The sequence below is a fragment of the Grus americana genome, chromosome 12 (genome assembly GCF_028858705.1).
Source record: "Grus americana isolate bGruAme1 chromosome 12, bGruAme1.mat, whole genome shotgun sequence".
NCBI classification, from domain to species: Eukaryota; Metazoa; Chordata; class Aves; order Gruiformes; family Gruidae; genus Grus; species Grus americana.
Window position 1 is genome coordinate 18,846,091 of NC_072863.1, and position 9,705 is coordinate 18,855,795.

Consider the following 9,705-nt stretch of genomic DNA (forward strand, 5'->3'; position numbering starts at 1 on the left):
CAGTACCCTCAGGCATTGTAGAATAAAAGGATAAATTTCTGCTGCTATCTCCTGGATGTATGCAGGCAGGGGGATCAGAGAGAGAGGCTCTCTGCCACTAGTATTCTACAAGTGAAAGAATAAAAGAGGTTCTCCCAAGGTTACTGAGCTTACATTGATGTGGATCCCAAAGTGAAGCCTTGGGAAGGAATGAGATAATATTACAGCATGGCACAAGAGCTAAGGGATCTTCTGATTTGGGTTTTTGGGCTGAGTAATCTGTCAGCACTCCCATGCATCTCTTCTCACTCAGCAGCACAACGCTCCTGCGAGAAACAGTATCTCAGCTGTGGAAGGGTTCTCCTAACCCGAGAGAGTCTCCTGGCTACTTCCAACCCAAACACCCTTCGATGGGGGGCAATCGTGGAAAAACAGAAATGGCTGCAATAAGATCAAACATCTGCGATAGCAAAACAGCCTCTGGAGACCAGGCTTCAGGCTGAAAGATCTTCAGGCTAGGTTGAAAGATAGCCTTAAACATACGAGTGTGTGATTTCAAGCTTTCTTCAATGTAGTGACAGCACTGGATGCTTCTCAGGAGCAGGCTAGCATACAGCTCTAGCTATATAATATTTAGCTCTACTACAAACTTTGCAGTAAAAATTGAAATTTATATGGCTTTACTCTGTAGCAGTTCTTTTCAGCCTAAATTAATATTTAAAAGGGGTGATTTGCCATGTTTGTGTTGGTCTTGCTTTTACTAATATTTGTCCTCTTTCCCTGTGTTTCCTTTTTGTCTTCCTGCTTTTTCTCTCTCCGTCCTACTCTCTCCTTTGCGTTTGTCACTCACAGTTTTCACTCTTTCACTTTTCTTCCCAACCGGCTCTCCCCTGCTGTACTGAATGGACCGTTCAGACAAAGCAACTCCTCCTGTTTCGTGCCCGCTGATTTCACACACCAGAGGAGAGATGCTGTTTTCCAAAGTACCGGTTCAGCTCAGCAAGGGGGCAGTGGCTAACACCAAGAGCAGCAAGAAATTAGTGTCAGGTCATTATGAGCAAAAAAACCCAACAAAAAACAAGCAACCCAACACCTACACAGCTAAAAATTCAGATCAGCAGGATGGGAGAGGGCTGGCAATTTTATTGGGGTCTACTAATACATTAAGGCCAATTCTCACGTGAAGAACTGTTTACGTGACAGGAGTTCAAGTCTGTCTTTGCTCTGTTTGTGATTAGCACGTGGCCCGCTTGGATCTCAGCCATGGCATTTGGGAAAATCAGATTTAAAAGTTGATTGGTACCCAGGATTTTAGCTGAACAAATATCCAGGAGGATATTTGCAGGATATGTCCTTGCAGACAGAATAAAAAGAGACTACGTCAGTGAGCGTAAGCTGCGTTATCAGTGCCATTACAACGCTGCAACTCTTCCCAGTCTGACAACGCTGTTCTAGCAGTCATGCTTTATGCTGATTTCTCCCCTCTTCATTGCAATCCAAGTAAATAGACTGAACCATGCATGAACCTCGTGGTATCTGAATTATTGAGCTGGTTTCAATATTGGCCTTTGCATTTCAATGCTTAGAACGGGGAGTGATTGCTCTTGAGGCTAGCTCCCTTCGGTCACCGGCAGGCAGGTCAGATTTTCTCCGGTTAGAAAAGGGGATTTCTCCAGCTCAAAGGCTGGGTAGTGGTTGGGGTTTTTTTGACCGCCATTAAAATCAGCTCCATAATACCACCCTTCTGAGAGCCAGACACGTTTACTTCCATTGTAAATATATTTATATCATCCTGTAACTAACTGCTTATCTTTTGATAAATTTATCTGTTGGAGTAAACCCAACAAAGTCTTTTAGCTTCTCCTCTTATGAAAGACTCCTCATTCTCCTGAACATCCTAGTTACCTTTCTTTCCACATGTTCCAGTTTGAATTCACCTTACTTTAAAGCAGGCAAAGAGAACTATTAAAAAGAGCCTAGGTTATGGTTTTAGCCTAGATTATGGTTCCTGCAGGACCTGGTGCAGTTATTTGTTATTTCCTTTGCTAATGCAAATATCCAGCACAGCCTAAGATTGTATTTGCCCTTTTCATTGATGCGTTGCATTGGTGCCTTGCAGTCATCCTGTGACTTTCTCCTCCTCTGTCATTTCCAATTAACAATCTCCTAGCTTATAACAGAAATGTATTGTTTTTGTGCATGATCTTGCACTTTGTCCTATTGAATTTCATTCAGCTACTATTACTGTAGTCCTCAAGGTCATTTTATTCTTCCCGTATGGTATTCTAAACTCCCCGTGTGACAGGGCCCACAAACTTGGTGGGCATCAAAAAAATTGCTTTTACTAATTTCTTTTTTTCCCCAAGGGAATTACTGAAAATTTTAAACTAGATATACCAGGAGCAATTCTTGAGGGACCTACACGTAGCCCCACTGCAGTCCTCTTGGCATAACCTTAGTTTGTCTCCGGCAGATTGCAGTAATGGACATCATTACTGTGATGACTTTGAAGTACTTGAAACAATATTCAAGAACATTTCTGATGATCTCCATACACAGTACTGTCTAAACCAAACTAATCGTACTTAAAACTTCACAGCAGCGCAGTTGTAAGCTGCTGAGCTGACGTGACATAGCCAGACACAACGCGTAGCGTCAACTCTTGCTTGGAGATGTAGCCAGGTGTGGTTTGACTGCAACGCGTTTACCAGATACAGAGCAGCTCCTTCATTTGTCACGAGGGAGTTACCCCAATGAAAACTGTATACCTGTAAAGACAAGTCTAGGCTTTATCAATTTATAGTGCTTGAAACCTCCCCTTAACTAAGTTTAGAGAAAAATGCATGGTTATCCTAGCTCCAGGACACTGGAAAACTGAAAAATAAGTTTGAGTTATGAACAAACCAGTGCTAACCCCATGAAAATGAAGTGAAGTCTTGGCCTGTCCCTGGTGATGAATCTTTCTGTGTTACAAAGAAATCTATTTTTTAGGGGTTTTTTCCTCTTGCTCTTGAGTTTTCCGGCTCAAAGGCTTGAATGATGACCTATCTTGAGAATAACTGTTTTTACAGTATTTTACAGGACAGCTTCAAAATATTAAGAAAATGATGCAATTGATAAACACCAGGACTTCGGAAACATTAGCCACACAACCAGCAATAATGACAGCAAGAATGAAGTGGAGGAGGGTCCTTTTACTCCTTAACTGGGAGATCAAAAGCACAGAAACTGCTTGTCACTTTTGCCCTTGGGTCTATTTAAACAGCTGTAAAACCGCATTTTGAAATTCAGCAGTCCATTTCTATCCTGCAGGAAAATGCTAGTGAAACAGTCATTCTGCTGTTACAAGTATTAAAATAATGAATGTGGAAGCAGGTATTGCTAATGTGCTGCACAGCAGAAAAACAGCACCCCGCGAGATTCATTTCTTCTTGTCCCTTCTGCCTCTCAGCATCTTTCTTCCTCTAGCAGGACGACACACAGTCTTTTACCATGGACTTAGGTGTCCCCTTCGATACTCGTTCTGACCACATGTCACTTTGGGAATATAGAGGATGCACCTACACTGATCTTCCCCTGTAAACTGCAGTGTAAACTCACCCAGGGAACACACTTGCCGACACACAAGGTATACACCGTGCAAACCTATACACCAATTCTTAACACCTTTTTTTCCTAAAATGTTACAGAACATTTAAGAATCTCAGTTCCTCAACACGTGACATTCGCTGGACTCTAGTCTTGTATACTGTGTTGCTGCTCAAAATGTAAATGTAGCTTCAAAACATTTCAAAATAATTATGCAAACTTCATGAACTTCAATTAAGAGTGTAATTAATTGATAGCAAAGTGGGAGAATTGGAGCTCTTCCAAGAGCCTCCCAGAGGATCCACCTGAGTCTAATAGCAAAACTCTTCCAGTGTCACAACAAACTCCAAACATGCTAGTTCCAAAGATTGTAATGTGAACATATATTCTGAAAATCTAAATCGACTTAAAGATAAGCACAGACTTTTTATAATTTTTAAATTTTTCCTCTGGTTTTGTTACATTCTTCATACACATGATTGGAAGAATTGCCTTCAAACAATTTTATGAGATATTAAAAAACCCATTTTCATTTCTCTGCATAGTACTATATATTTTTTTTTTAATAATTAACTATTACAGCTCCCTGTCAAATTATCTCATACAATTGCAGAGAGGAAAGACATACATGAAGATAATTCAGACTTACTGCAAAAAGAGAAACAAACTCTTGGTGTGCGTGTCCTATTGTAAATCTGTGAAAAATTGCCAAGAGTCATGGCAGTAAAAAATATTTAATGTCTTGGACTACTCAAGCTAGTTCCTGTCCGCTCATTCTATAGGTCACTTGTTTTTAAGCATGTGCTTAATGAAGAAAAAAAGAAGGAAGAAAATTCGACACAGGCATAAGTGACTGGGACTTGGTTATTCTTTACTCAGTAACCACCAAAAAGAGTAATTGGCAACTGACACATCTATCATTGCCTGTGCCCTAAAAGATACTGGGTTTTCTTTTACTTCTGAGGGCATCCTGACACCTGCTTTTTTCTTATTTTTTTAGTTTTAAGTGTATAGTTCATCAATTGTCAATACAAACTGAGTCATCTTTACAAAACCCACATTCACGAGAGAAGCATTGACTGATAATCACTTGCGTTAGACATGAAAGAGAACTTTGTGGGATGTGCCACTGTCCACCAAGGCTAGAAGTACACAAACTATAGGCAAAAAATAAAATATTCCATGCATTTGTTATTTCAGACATCTATTGACTTTGCTTTGACCCTTTTAATGATATATTATATACAAAGTGAAATTCTGAAGGCAACTACTGTTAATTTATTTGATGTATTTTTTTTAAGGACTCTCAAGGAATGAAGTGTACTAAAAAGAACTCAAAACAAAAAAATACTCAGAGTTTCAGAGATGCTTCTATCGATGTCTCTCAAATTCATTCATTCAAACATGGCTTCTCTCCCTCTCTCCTAAGCTCAGCTGAGCCCCACTCACTGTTCTTTAGCCTTTCATACCTAAAGGAGCACCCTGAGAAAGCCAGGTGTCATCACTAGCCCCATGACTAGCCCAAGCACCAGACCTCCATACGTACCAACGCTGCCTGGAAGCAAATTGCCGCGTGGAGCAGCACTGTGGATAAACAGCTAGACAGGACAGGGCACTGGCTCATTTGCAAAGCCACGAGGGAAGGTCTCCTGTGGTGGTGTTATCATTGGTGCAGATACCCAAATCCCTTTTGCATGAATTGGGAAATTTCAGCATGGTGTCAAATTGACGCGGTAGTGATGGAGCCACTAATGAGAAGTAGAAACTGAGGGAACAGTCTCAGAGACGTCCGTGGTGTTGGTTTAAAAGCAGGTAAAGGATTCCGTCCTTCCCATAATATGCATATTCATTTCATAAGCAACTAACTACTGCCCAAGCTGCCAGTACTGCAAACCCAACTGGACTCCAAGTCACCGCACTCTCCCAAACCAGCAGTTTGCCACCAAGAGCAGCTTCTGCAAGAAAGCCGATAACTGCATTTGATCTACGTTGCCCACTGTACATTCCCGCGTATTAAGAGAGAGGATGTTACTCAAGGACGTAGCATGCACAGATGATGTCATTCTCACGTTGCTATGATTTATCACTTACCTCCCACCTCGCACTGGTCTCTGTACAGTACCTGGAAAAAACGGCAGTCCCTTCTTTTAGTCTACAAATTCTAAACACAATGTGTATTTCAAGGGCCATTTGCGGGGAAGAGTACAAATAAGTATCTTTTAAAATAGAGTTCAGTGTCTTATGTATCTAGACAAGTAGTACAGCTGCCGGGATGCCCTGGGAGGCTGGCATTACACCCCGTGCCAGGAAAGAAGCAACACTAGCACGCTGTGTCTGGGGATACGATGGGAAGATGGACCAGCGTTAGGAATCTCTCCTGCTGAGGCTACCTTGTAAGTAGCTTTTTAGGAAACCTGACTAAATATTTGGGCAAATTTCCTGGTTAACAGGGAGAGAGATTCAAGTGTAGCTGTTCTTCTGTACGGCCGCAGAGGCACGCAATGGTGAACAGTGGGTCAGAACTCCAGCACAGCCCATATTTCAGCTCCGAGCAGCTGACCCTTGGTTTCTGTTGCAATAAAATCACACCGAACCGCTTGGGTTTCATGGCAGTGCAACATGTAATTCCTCTGCCGTTCTGCCTGAATTATGCTCGCTTACGAAAAATGTTGATCCTAGATGATCATTTGATACTAATATACCAAATAACAGTTCATTTCAAATATTTGAGTACTTCAAGTTCACAATTCATTTGAAAGTTGGGTTCTGATATCCTTACCTATATATGCTGGGTAGTGTCTATTCTCTCTAATTTCTAGAAAGTCTACAGATAAAGTATTAATAAAGCCAAATTTGGTTTGTCCTAAGCAAATTGTTTTTCTGTTCTAGTATCTCACACTGGTATTCTTTTTTCCTGGCAAGAGAAAACAGAAGCCTGTCATTCATTTCTGCAGATTTAAAGCTCTCATTATGTTATGCCATGGTTTGATGTTAAAGCTGGCAGGTGTTTTGTAGGCAAATGTAAATAAAGGTACCAGAACACTGGGGTATGCCTTGTGTTCCACAAAACACTAATGTCAGTAGCTTGATGGATATATTTTATACTAGGAAAATTTATTTCATTTAAATAGCTGTCATTTTAAGAAAAAAAAAAATCACAAAATAAAGAATTTTACTAGAAGAACAACTTTTTTACCTTTACTGCTTCTCTTTAATGATGTTTATCTCCTCCAAGAGATTTGCATCCTTCTGATTGACACCGAAGTAAGGAGGAAGCACAGAAGGAAAATACACCCAACAGCACGGCCACTTCACAAAAATCATTTCTTTCTCAGAATTTCAGTTGCTTACTTTTGCTTCTTTAGAGGTGACTTCAAACTGCTGTACATCTCGCTAGGTAGGGTGCTGAATAGAACGATCCGCCTTCTCTCCACCCCCCCCCCCCCACTTTCAACAATAAGTTGGTTTATCCAGAGAGGTACTTCAGAGCGACATTTATTGTACCAAACTAACGCGCTATAATAGAATAAAAATCGCTCTCCCATCTCTCCGCCTCCCTTGCAGCTCTCCAATAAGAAAGCTTAATCCTGACAAATTTTACCAGCTCTGGAAAAAGCCATCAACCTTGACACTGCCCAGTTGCTTAGAAGAAATATAAAAATCAGAGCTTGCGAACTGTACAAAGGGTGATTAACTTTTTCATAAAACACATACTAAAAGCTAACAAGTTCTGTGTTTTCAGGGCACAAATACTTGTGTGATATTTCCTTTTTATTTGGAAAAATAGTATCATTTTCTGTACTAGGTAAGATTCAGACTAAAGGGTCATGTAAGCCAGTGTCTGTTGGTTTTTTTTTTTTATTCTAAATTACTCAGATTACATATTTAACTTTTGAGGGTTTTTTTTTTTTTTCCTGCCAACATTGAATGCAGGGCTCATTAGTTACTGACCTAAATCCATCTCCCTTCATTTCATCGTAGCACGGCAGATTTGGTCATGGTTCTAATCAGCCTCAGTATTGTTGCCCACCTCAGTTCCATTAATGCAAAGTCAACGCACGCACACTTGCGCCCTGAGCTGGTGACGATTTCTAGATCAAGCAAGCAAAGCCCACAGAGATAAAACAGTTGTGGTACTTTGAAAGAAATGATATTATCTAACTTGTTTCTTTCTTTTTTTTTTTCCTGGCCACTGAAAAGTAAAATAATGAAATAGAAATACAACATTAAATAAACGTGGAACTTTAAATAAACGTATTAAAATAGCTGCTGCTCCACTTCCAGTTTTATTTTCTAGGTCTCTCACCATTCAGTTTTGCTTTCGATTTTGAACTCTGAATGAGGCTGAGGATAATGAGACGGCCAAAACATCCCAACTATTTTTTTCCAATTCTGCTTTTCCTAAGAATAGCCTACATCAGAAGAACTACCACCTTGTGCTAAACACTGCTACTGGGACTGATTGAGTCAGACTGGGGATGAGTTTCTATCCAAAGTTATAATATAATTTAGAAAAAAAAATACAGTCAGACAAGTTTTGGTTTTCAGGTATTATTCAAAGAATAGTCTTGCATAGCAGCAATAAAGTTTCAGGGGAAAAAACAACAACAAATTCCCCACATTTTGTCTAAAGTATAGCCTTATAGGTACTACAAATCCAGTTCCATCACAACCTTTTCACATAACATCAAAAGGCACTAACAGGGAAGAAATTATGAGTCCCTAGCTGCTAAAAAAAAAAGTGTAGGACAGGTAAAGAAGTTAGATCACATGAAACACAGAGAGCAAATACCCACCTCAGAATTTCCTGTTACTTCAGTTACCAGTTTGTTAGAGCATCAATGGTCCGGGAACCAACAAACCAGCAGCTAATTGCTAGTAATGATTGGTTTCTTGGGGATTATTGCCTAAATAAATCTCAATAGTTGTGTGCTGTTAAGTAACTTACTATTCAAGTTGGCAGTGAAGCCCAACACTAGTCACGTTAGTTATTGTTAGGCAGCCTCACCGTTAATGCGGATCCCCTGAATTTCAGCATTAATTCTAATCCCTTGCATAGGTGGAAAGCAAAGTACAAAAGTCCCTGATTGTCTTCAGGTGTTCACCTGGAAAAAACGTTACCAAATATCTTGACAGTGGAAAAAGGAAAAACTAGTCTTATACTCTCGTTCATGCTCACGGGAGAAAGACGACAGCCTGAGTGCGGACGTGTCTGTTCAGGGTAATCGTGCAGCCCTTGCCCCTCGAAAGCGTACTGTGAGGGTGGTGGGAAATCCTCAGCTATGGATTTTCAGAGTCATCATACATTACTGGGACTGTGTGTTTAGGGTTTTGCTTCCAAAAACCAAGGAGCTTATTAAAATTAACTGAAGCTAGATCAAAAGATGATGGCCACTCTGGGGACCCATAATAATACAGAATTATATCAACACCTAGAATTTCATACGTTGCATTTTGATAGTCCCTATACTAACAACATACTCTGCAGTCAGACTAATTTCTTGATGACGAAGAACAGTACTGCAGTAAAGCGTCAAAACGCACCAAGAAACATCAATTACTTGTACTTTTACAGAGGGACCTTTTCTTTCATATGTCAAGAGATAAGACCCTTGCGAGAAATCCGAGGTTTCCTCATCTTACTTCCAGTGGCAGTAGGAGACCCAGTTCTCCACCGCGTGGGTGCTGAAAGGAGTATCACCGAGCAGGTCTGGGAACTAATAGAGAAGTAGGGAGCCTCGGTCAAAGCCACCAAGATGAGGGGGCACCCGCACATGGCAACGTGACAAACGGGGATGTCAGCTCATAATTCCTCTGGTTGTCAGATTAGTCCATTTTTCTATTTAAAAAAAAAAAACAAACCTTTGGCATAACCAATTGTACCATTTCTGCTGAGAAATCATAAGATTTACGGGACAGTAAGTCCAATCTATCCTTTTAGATTTGCTGGCAGTGGCTCTGGAGCTCCTGCGGGGTCTCGCTAAAGGTAACAGGATTCCCCGGTGGGACGGGGCCATCCCACGAACCCCACTGAGCTGTCTGCAGGAAAGACCGGCTCTGCCAGGGTAGGGCTGAAGCATAAATGGATTTCTGCTGCCTGATATATGAAAAACAATTGTTAGGCATGAAGAAAACAGG